Raw genomic sequence first — 11164 nt, 5'->3', positions numbered from 1 at the left:
AAATTCCACAACTAATCAATTTGCACTTATTCGAAAACTAATCTGTTCTTCGTGATCTTCCTGTAACTGGGATTTGTGTTTTCTTTGTCTGTTCTGAAAAGATCTTCAAACCTGTGGAGGTTTTTAAAAATTATACATGTGCATGTCACACACACACACACACACACACACACACACACACACACATATATATATATATATATATATATATATATATATATATATATATATACATATCATTATGTGTATGCCCTCGGAGACTAAAAGAGGGCATCAGATTCCCTGGAGGTGGAGTTACAGGCACCTGTGACCCTGTGAAATGGGTGCTGGGAACTGAAGTCAAGCCCTCTGCCAGGGCAGCAGGTGCTTTTGAGACATCGCTCCAGCCCTCAAATCTTTTACGTTTCTCTCCACGCAGCCCTAGGAGAACATAAAATGCCTAGAACATGGATGGAAATGAGTCTTTGCTTCCTTGCCCTTTCACTGCTTACAGATTTCCAAGGAAGCACCTTTTGATGGCCTATGTTTCTCTTTGGAAAGTTGTAATCTCAGTGCTGTAAGAATATGTATGGACTGCAAAAATAATAGTAGTCACCCAAACCTTACCACCCAAATGGCTTCCTTCTAATATTTGCTGAAAGTTCTTTCTAAAGCTGAAATTCATGTGTGTTTTTAAAAAATAAAGTATCAACTCAGAATACTTGGTAGGCGGAGCTGTTACATTACATTGTAATTTGGGGTAACTCAAGTGCAATGCTCTGTGAGCAGGGCTTCTCTGTTACATTGTAATTTGCTGTTTTGAATCTTTAGCTGGTCCTGAGGCAACATGAACTTTCATAAACATTTGTTGAATAAATGACTAAACTTATTTTTGTGGAACTGCTTTTATATGGCTTCGTTTTTACCCATGATGTAGAAGTTTACTGCATAACTTATCCTGGTCACCTAAGCAGACTCTGGAACACTGAAGAGGAAGAAGGCATGGAGAGGGACATGGGGATATCATACTCTGTCCCCTTTCAAACACTGCTTTCCGTTGTCAGTCTTGCTCAGGAACTGGACTTAGCTATAAACATCTGTTCTCCAGGGAAGGTACTCTCTCCTAAACACTGAGGTCACTGAGGCAGCCAGTGCAGAGCTCAGACAGCCATCATCCTCCTTGTTACCAGTACATAGCCCGAGGCTGTCCCACCGACACCCTGCTCATGTTTCTGTGATCATGAATTTCAGAGTACTTGCTAAGAAGCACACTCCATGCTAACTCTGTCCCTTGCGTAAAAAGAGCCTGTGGTGAGATGTCACTAATCTATGAGGACCTCCCAATCTATTGATCAAAGTGCTCAGACCTTTCTAATATCGCTACCCTTACTACCCTCAGCACCAGACTAAACTATCCATGTGTTGCTACTTTCCCATTAAGAGCAATATTCTTCATGCTGTGTATACATGATTCAGTGGTCCTGAAGAAAGGGATGGAGAGAAAGGAAGGACCTAGTAAGACATCAAAGCATTACTTGATCCTGTCTCTTCCTTTGCATTTCTCCATCTGTGTTTCCAACTTTTTTCTCCCTTATGAGCTGCTTAGACACTCACCTAATGAACATTACTGTCCCCTCAAATATAGCCTGTGGTTACAGAAACTGAACCTGGTCCTGACCCTGTGCAAGTAGAGAAGGGAGCATGAGCAGGTTTCTTTAATAAGCAAAGGCTTAATGTTAATGATCCAATCAAGTGAAGGAGCACCAGCTAAACACACACACACACACACACACACACACACACACACAAACCTGTTTGCATTCAAGGAGAAAAGCCGAACCGTCTATCAGAGACGTACATTCCAAAGCAGCAGAGATCTGCCCACAGTGCTTCCTGCTCAGCCAGGCAGGTTCAGGCAGCATCAGGCTCAGCCCATGTGAGATGCCTCCTTCCAATCACAGACCACAGGACTGGAGCATCAGAGGATACAGTGGGGTAGAAAAGCATCTTGGGCTGGCACATGCTGCAGAGTGAGTCTGTGCAGCGCCAGGAGGAGAAGGCAGAAGAGACCAGGCAGCCAGTGTAAGTACAGAAACTTTTCAGAGCAGCCCACTGGCTCTCTCTACTCTCCTGGGAGCAAGGAAAAAGGGGGCTATATACACTGTAATGGTAGAGTCTGGCCCTTTTGTAGTTTGAGATCTTATAACTCTTCTGGAAAATGTTCTTTAGCTAATTATCTGTCCTTTTGCCTGACCAAGTTTCCTGTCCTTGTCAGAAATCATTTGGTCTGACAAGCCTTTAAAAGGATCTGTGGGGCAGTTCCTTCATGGGTCTTCCCTGCAAACAGTTCTGCTTAATCAGTACATGGGCCAGAATAAGTCAACAAATTAGTTTTATCTGATCAAGGCTACTTTTACAGGACCAATCTTAACAGTTCGCTAGTGAGTTGATCCACCAGGTTATAAATACATTTATTCTTGTCCTAATATTTTTACCCAAATTGTCTCAAGTAACACCAGTGTTATTGGATATTTATACTTTTATGATTATGGTTATAAGCCTGAATTTTCATTTCTCAGTAGCGTTAGGCATTTTTAAGGACATTTATTTTTTTTTTATCAATTTTAAGGTCTTTATAAAAGCCAAGGCGATACTTACAGACCATTCCTCGCTGAGTAAACTGGATAAACACAGCAGGAAAGAAGACAACGCATTTCCTGTCTGTACATTATTTTCTTTATTTAGCTAACATGGATGCTGGGCTTTTTAAAGACCTTGAGGAAGTAGTTCTTTTGATTAATCTTCCCAATAAGTGTAAAAATGCTTTTTTGTCTGTGCTTGTAGCACACTTTTTTTTTTTTTTTTTTTTTTTTGGTTTCTGCTGTACTAGGCAAAAAAAAAAAACAAAAACAAAAACAAAAAAACAAAAACAAAAAACTTTTCCGTATTTTTTAACTACCCAAAGAGACTTGTAAACACTTAGATTGCAAGAGAAGTTAGGCAAAAAGAGTAAATGAAATGCCAATTTTTTTTTTTTTTTTTACTCTCCGAACCACTGTGGGACTCAGCTCCAGAATCTACTGGGCCCTCCTCCACGATCTGAGCCTGATGGTTCTGCAGGCTGCCCTCAAGCCTGGTGAGCCACTGCTGCCCATCTAGGACAGAGACCACACGGATGAGGGAAGCTCCTGTTTGTCTTTCTCTTTCACTCCCTCTCCCCCACCTCCTCCCTCCCATTTCTAATCCAAATTTCTCTAGCATGAGTTTGAGGTGCGGTTTGTATATTCTTTTGTGCAAGAAATCTGAGCAAGGGCAAGAGGTACTGAACTCGAAAAGGCAATCTCATGACTGGTAGGTGAGTCTCACCTCACTTCTGCTTTGAACATTGGTTTGATTAGTGAGCAATTGTTTGTCAACTTATTCAGTGTGTCGGGACCTATCAACACCCTGGATATGAATAACTTCATGAGAAAACAAACTTAATGAAGGTACAAGAAAAGAAAAAGAAAGAAAGAAAGAAAAAACACTTTTAACCTCTTAAACTCAGCACTGCTGAAAGTAAATAGCTTCCCAGAATGTTGAGTGACTGAAGTAAGTCCTGGAGGGGCTGGGTCACTGGGGAGTTCTTCCATAGGGTGAGGCTCACAAGAAAACGCTTAAGGTGAGGCACACAGTCAGCCACTGTTAGTGACACAGCCATTTCTCTGCTGCTTGATCCTTAAATGTAAGTCACCTCATCCTGCCTACTCCCTCCCTAGTTCTGTCAGGCAAAGAAATTTCACACAGATGAGGAAAGTGAGCGATATGTGAGAATAAAATGTGTGTGAGAGGCACAAACCAGCCCCTAAGACTGTGTACTAAATGGAAGGCAAGACAACAGGACATGTCACATCTCTGGGAGTCATCTATCCAGAGAACAAGACCCAAGCCCCCTGCACTGCTTCCCCTTTTCTCTCTCCTTCTTTCTCTCCCCCTCCTCCTCCACTCCCCGCTCTGTCCTTCTCTGTCTCCCCCTTCCCCGCCCCTCTCCCTCTCTCTTTTTCTCTCTCTCCCTCCCTCCTTACATCCTCTCCTTCCTTCCATCTCTCTCTTCCTCCTCTCCTTCATCTCTCTCTCCTTCTCTTTTTCTGTTTTGTTTTATGTTTTGAAACAGGGTCTCTCAAAATGTAGCCCAGACTGACCTCTCCTCTCTTGGCTCCAGAGTAATGGAGTTACAGATATGTGTCACCATGCCCAGCCTCTGTGTCTCCAAGTTTGAATAGGAAGGTTTGTCCTTTTAAGCCCTATGTTCATCTGGGCTCTGTCTCCTTCTGGTGGTACCTTCCTTTATTCTCCCTCTGAAGAGCAGTGTGGAAAGAGATCTAATAAAGTCACCATGAGCCATTGATGACGCTCAGGACCCATCGTGAGTCCCCTGGATGTTTTTGTATTTTGACCAGAAGCAAAGGAATGCTTTTGTAACTACGGCATTTCCTAAATTAGAGGGAAGATAGAGAAAGACTGAGCAGTAGGTGGTAGAGATGGTAGTGGTGGTAGTGGTGGTGGTGGTGGTGGTAGTTGGTGATGGTGGTGAAAGGCTTTTTCCTAGTGGCTTTGCATACAAGGTTTTCTTGACTGTAAGATAAAAGTCAGATCAATGGCAACACCTCTTAATTTTAAACATAAATGGAAACAATGTCTTATCTTGAAAAGAAGAAACATTAGGGCCAGCAAAATGGCTCATCAGGTAAACACTTGCCTAGTAAGCCTGGCAACTTAAGCTTAGTTCTTAGGGTCCATGGTGGAAGGAGAGAAACAACTCCCACAAGCTGTCCTCTGACCTCTACAGATAGGCAATAACATGCACACATCCATATTCACACACACACACACACACACCACATACACACACCCCACACATTCAGTACACATGCAATATTAAATTTAAAAGTTTTTAAGATACTATTAATGTCAAACTATAAAGCTAGCTTGTGAGTCAGGAAACTTGTACTTGGATTTGAAATCTGTTTAAAGCATTGATAGTCTAGAATAACTCACAACCCCTCTCTGGTCCTCGGTTTCCTCATCTATACAGAGAGGAAATGACTGCAGAGCTCCTGAATTTACAGCCAAACTTAAGAAACCATCACACCATGAATGAGCTCAAAGTTTGGATCAAAGACACCTTGATTCTTCCCTAATTAGTTATCTTCTTAGTGATACAAAAACAACCAAGAGTATAATCATTGAGTTCAAGTTGTGACAGCCTGAGTGTTTATAATTTGTTTTTTTTTTTTTGATACTATTTTTCATCAAAATTGGCTTTTTTTTAAATGCACACAATCTGTTCTGTTGTGCATTCAGAATGACGTCATATGAGCATGAGTAAAGAAGAGAACTAGGCTAGGTTGCTTTGGCAGAAGCCATAGAGAAGAAAGGTCAAGCACACACAGCCACAAAGTAGGACCTAACGCTCCTGTTGACTAAGAACAGAAAGGTGTAGGGAGGAAGGAAGCATAATCCCAGACAGGGGCAGCTGGGGAAAGGGTTCAGTGGGCAGAAATAAGAGGAAAATTCACAAAGGGATGACTAAGAGAAACCAGGAAATACCAGGAGAAGCAGGCAACCTGGGTGCTGTGTTAAATAGAGCTAAGAGGTTTCCCAGTCTCTCTCTGGTTGACTAGAAGTCAGAATGGCTAAATCTGGCTAATATTACATACAGAGAGAGAGAGAGAGAGAGAGAGAGAGAGAGAGAGAGAGAAATTATCACTCTGTCTGCAAGAACCAAAACGCCTAATGGTTCTGAACTTCTACTGAAGCAGAACAGGACGGGAGGCAATCTGGGTTTGAAGAGACCCACTGGCAACAGAGACCGCTGAGCAAGAGGAGGGATGGGACAGTGTGACACAGGAAGACACTTGTGCGTGACAAGATATTCCTAGGACTCTTTTTCAAGTTAAGCCAGTGGTTCTGAACCTCCTTCCTAATGCTGTGACCCTTCAACATAGTTCCTCGTATTGTGGTGACCCCCAACTGTAAAATTGCTTTTGTTGCAATTTCACACATGAAATTTTGGGGCTGTTAATGAATCGTAATGTAAATATTTTTGGAGATAGAGGTTTGCTAAAGAGGTCTCAACACACCATCCCCAACCCCCAGGTTTAGAACCACTGAATTAAGACCTCAGGAAGCCCTGAAAAGTTAATAAAATCAGAACTGTATTCAGAACAATGAATTTTAACATCAAATAAATAGCTGGCCCTTGAAAGGCTATTTATGTTTGTGGACCACTAAGTGTTGATAGACTAAAGTGAAATAATTAAGTAGACCACTTAGCTTACTTTTGTACTATATGCTAAGTCCTAAGATACACATCAGAATAGTACCTAAATTTTAAGAAAAGTGATAAAAAGGAAACATACAGAACCACATATTCTGATGGCTATATTTTTTTCAAATTAGGAAATATCTGTATTCTTTGACTTGGGCATCAACACGTGTTTTCTCAGTAAATGGAATGACTGTGCTCTGAGGGGTAACTTGAGAACTTCTGCTTTAGGAAGCTTACTCCAGAAGCACAGGTAGAGTAGGAACAGAAGTTAGTGACTTCACTTGAGTCAGACATTAAGAGCTGTCAGTGGGAGTTGAAAGAAAGAGGCCAAAGGGCCTCTGGGGGTCATCAGAAAACAGCACTTTTGCTTCTATTTAAAAGACTTTTTCTATTCAAATTGGAATATTACTCAAGGTTTTCCTTGACAAAGAAGTTTCTCCAAGAAATAAAACTCTTAGGATATACAAAGGTGTATATACACTTGCACAGTGTGTGCGTGTGTGTGTGTGTGTGTGTGTGTGTGTGTGAGAGAGAGAGAGAGAGAGAGAGAGAGAGAGAGAGAGAGAGAGAGAGAGAGAGAGAGAGAGATTGAGATTTTGGCTACCAGTAGGTCTGACATCTACACAGTAGGTCAGCAGTCTTAAACTCAGAGATGAGTTGATTTGCAGATTGGAAACTCAGACCAGTTTCTATGCTGTAGCCTTAGAAAGAGCTGTGGTTTCTTCAGAGAATATTGTGTTGTCGCCTACAGTCTTCAAGTGACTAGAGAGGGCCCTCCATGAGACGAAGGCTAAGTTTCTTTACTCAAAAATCTATAGATGTGGTAGTACACACCTTTAACCCCAGCATTTGGAGAACTGAGGCAGGAGAATCACAAGTTCAAGGCTAGTCTGTGACATACATTGAGACCACACGTTAAAAAAGGCTATATCTTTATATCTTTATATATGAATTTTAATTTATATGTTATATCTGAACAAAATTTGATTGTTATATCTGAACAAAAGAATTTTCATAGCAATACCTAGACTTGTATCTCAAGGGAAGAAAAACAAAACAAAATAAAACAAAACTAGGCTCCATGTCCTACCCAAAAATAAAATTAGCCATCCCAGGAACTGGAGAGATGGCTCAGCAGTTAAGGGACCCATGTCAGGTTCAATACTCAGCATACACATGGTAGCTCACAACCATCTCTCTTGTTGCAGGATATTGATCTGATACCCTCTTCAGAGGGCACTGGGCAGGCATTCGGTACACATATATACTTGCACAAAAAACACACACCCACACAAAGTAAAACAAATCTTTTTAAAAAGTGTATAGCTAATCCTCAAAAGAAGTTTACTTGATACTTTTTTATTAAACATGCAAAGAAAACAATTTGTATCCTGTATGTGGAGAAGTAGCTATTTATTCCTCCTCTCTTCTTTCTCTTCTTGGAAAGGTAAGAAATGCATAGTGTCTTTTAAAAACTACCCATCATGGGGCTGGAGAGGTTAAGAGTACTGGCTGATCTCCCAGAGGACCTCAGCTCTATTCCCAACACCAACATAGCAGTTCACATCCGTCTTTAACTCCAGTCCTTGGGGATTCTGGACTCTGGATTCTATGAACATCGAGGATACACGCGGTATACAGACCCACGTGCAGGCAAACACTTATGCACATAAAAGAAAATAAGAGGTTTCTTTAAAAACTAAAAATAACTGTCAGTATCAAACTTCATTAAACCTTTTGGTTTTAATCCAAAACGTGTACCAGTCCACCGTTTCCCCTGGATTTGTTTGACTGTTTTAGAAAACAGGGTTTCACGTAGCCCATGATGTCCAGGAACTCACTATCGAGTTAAGGATGAGCTTGACTTTTGATCCTGCTGCCTCTGCCTCCCAGTGCCGAGACAATTGGCATGTCTCGTATCTGGTTTTATGCAATACCTAGAATGGTACCCAGAGTGTTGTATGAGGGAAGCACGTGCTCTACCCACTGAGAAGCACCTCCAGCCTCCAGGCACTTATTTGCAAGTTCACTTGTCCATTTTCCAGGAACAACTTCTTGACGTTCTCCGGTGAATCGATCAGTTGATCAATTGCAAAGAGACTCTGTGCTGTCAACTTCTGTCGTGGCCAGCAATCTCTGGCTGCACTTCATAAACTTCTTGGTGACTGCCTCCTGAGCTCAGGGATCTGTCTACAACTTTCTTTTCTGTTAGTCCTATAACACTGGTTTCAAACAAGATAGGGAGCTGGTGAGGGGTGCTCAGATGCCCCACTCTTGTTCCAGCCAAAGACACAATATTTTCATCTGTTCTTATATATAAGATGATGTTGTTTTGTTTTTAAATGAAGCCACCGTTTTAGTTGCCTTCAGCATTTCCTGGCTTGTTAGCTCTAGTCTATCTGCTTCAAGAAGCTTCAAGGAACTGAGGTAAAAGCCAAAAATATTAATATTGCTAGACAACAAATATGGCATGAGACTTTTGCATATTCTCATTTAATTTCTATGGAACCCTTGATGCTGGGCCTTACAGTTCTCACTGACAGATAAGGCTCAACAAGAATATTGGGGTCACAGAACTATTATGTGATCAAACTAAGATTCATACCAAGATCTATCCAAAGCCCATGTTCTTCTTGCTCCTGCTTCTCCTCACTTCCTATCCTGTTCTCTTGCTATAACATGCAGGAAGCTCTACACAGGAGATACAAGAGTAAAGAGGTTCACAGTGTGTGTGTGGGGGGGGTGAGGTTCAAGAGGAACACTGAGGAAAAGTAGAGAGTGAAAGGTTTATTTAAAAAGTTATTAATGCCGTGGGTAGACAGGGGCAGCAGCATGCTGGGGGCTCCAAGGAATCTTCAGGCCCTGGGACCAGAGACAGACAGCATAGCAGGATCTCTGGAAGAGGAATCAGGGACCAAATGGCAGAAGTGTGGTCTAGTTTTATACCCATCTCTGGATGGAGGAGCTCTCGAGGTACAAGCCTGAAGCCATGCTCTCTGGAAGGAGGTAGAGAAAGTGATGGGGGACACGATGTGTAGTCACAATGCCTGCCTTTGATATAAACTCACTTCGCAGGTGAGAGAGGCGCTTGGAAGTCTGTCAATTAGGGACTCACAGACTGTCCTCATTCGGTCCCTGTGAAAGAGCTGCTACAAGTTCTGCCAGCCTGAGCAGCAGCTGGATTCTAACATTATGTTCTTACAGAGAGGAAAGAATGCAGAAAGAGAAAGAAAGCAAGTATCCCCGTGCAACAGAAAGTCTCAGAGGTTATGTCTACATCACCACAGTCTGAGTCAGAGGGCTCAGCACTGGCCAGTGCACGGAGGCAAGAGTTAACTGGGCAGGAATGCTGATGGAATGTACAGACACCCTCCCTGTGAACAGACGTGCAACTTGGTACCTGATACCAGCCACACCCCAGCACAGCTAGGAGGCTTTTTCTTTTTTCCCAGTGAGAATTTTACATCTTTTAAAGCCAATTAAGGAAACAAGAAGAAGCACAAAAGGGTACCAGTGGGTGTGAGGCCTCCAGTGTCCTCTGCCAGAGTAGCTGCCCATCAGGGGAGTGGACGTGGATATGAGGTTGATTCTCCTTGACCCACGAGCTCGTGATGGTAGTTATCATCAGTACCTCCGTCCAATGTTCTATGGGTCTCTAGGGTGTTAAATGTAACCTTAACCCAAGACCCTCTCCTTTCCAAATATTCCCTGGTCATCATTAATAATCTCTTGTTTGTAAACAGTCTTCGTATTTGAGAATCATAGAACCATACCCATGAAACAAGTTGTATCCTAACCGTTTTATAAACAAGGTCAGCCATTGCTTACAGTAACTCTTGATAGGGAAACTCGACTTTGCATCTGGCATCCTGCCACTAAGTCTAGTGCGCTCACCATCAGACCACAACTACTGTACTACACGATGAATGAGCAACAGGAAGCCTGCATCTGGTTTCTCTTGACATTTATGGCTGAGGGAGAGGTGCCAAAAATGTCAACTTATTCTAAACAAGAGACACAGGGAGGCATCGTGGCACCCTTGAAAAGCTGAGGTGGGAAGACCACAAGTTTGAGGTCAGTTGGTCTGTGCAAGACCCTATCTTGACAAAACAAAACACAGGTGTCTGAGGAAATGCTGTCAAACACTGATCTCCCACTAGCTTCAGAGCACACCCTTCATTTCCAGAAAGTAGAAGGGGAAGCTGTAAGTTTGGAAAACACCCGTATAGTCTCCTAGATAATAGTGGGAAAATATTAATGTGTTAATGCCCTGTAGAAAGGCTAAGACAAGAAACTAGGGAAAGTGAGGCCTGGTGTTTCTGACCTTCTCAAAGAACTGCTCCTCTGTATAGAGAAAATGTATGTGTTTTCTTTGTTCCCAGGTTGACAAGGAAGCTAGGCAGGCATTTCTTTTTCTAGCATTGTGTCAGGATTGCTAAACTCTGGTGCTAAATAACCAGGAATCAGGCTGACCTGGATTTGACTCTGGGTCCTGAGCTTTCTGTCAGCCACAGCCTTGAGCAAATGGATCTCTCCAGCTTCTTTTCCTCACTGTCAAGATGGAAGGAATCAGATTGTCAGGCTAGGTCCTTAAGAAGTGTGTATCCCATGAAACTTCAACTACAGGAACACCCAAACAAGACCTACAGGGCAACACCACCATGGATGGGAGAAGCCCCACCCCTAGATGAAAGGCAGCCAATGGCTGCTGAGAAAGAAATGGCTGCTGAGAAAGAGAACGGGGTGGGGGGTTTAAGGGTACTACATGGGCCAACCTCCAGAGGGGTCACCCAATCCCAAGTGATCAGCCCTAAATACATAGAAATAACACTATTATAGGCTTAGTAGGTGTGTGTGTGTGTATGTGTGTGTGTG

General features: G+C 42.5%; 1 protein-coding gene across 2 annotated transcripts in view; it reads left to right on the top strand.

Moving 5' to 3' along the window:
- Positions 1 to 1952: 1952 nt before the first annotated feature.
- Upk1b (uroplakin 1B) overlaps positions 1953 to 11164 on the top strand; it is a 30537-nt gene continuing 21325 nt past the window's right edge. Inside the window, exons 1-2 of one of the 2 annotated variants that reach the window (XM_034515828.2) lie at positions 2018 to 2061; positions 3048 to 3115. The gene's annotated coding sequence lies outside the window, so the exon portion shown is untranslated. Of the gene's footprint in view, positions 2062 to 3047; positions 3116 to 11164 lie in introns of both variants that reach the window. The other variant, XM_034515827.2, reaches the window with a different exon arrangement.

This window comes from Arvicanthis niloticus, chromosome 12, assembly GCF_011762505.2.
Source record: "Arvicanthis niloticus isolate mArvNil1 chromosome 12, mArvNil1.pat.X, whole genome shotgun sequence".
Taxonomy (NCBI): Eukaryota; Metazoa; Chordata; class Mammalia; order Rodentia; family Muridae; genus Arvicanthis; species Arvicanthis niloticus.
Note: the sequence above shows the minus strand (reverse complement) of the source record. Positions and strands in the feature narration are given on the sequence as shown.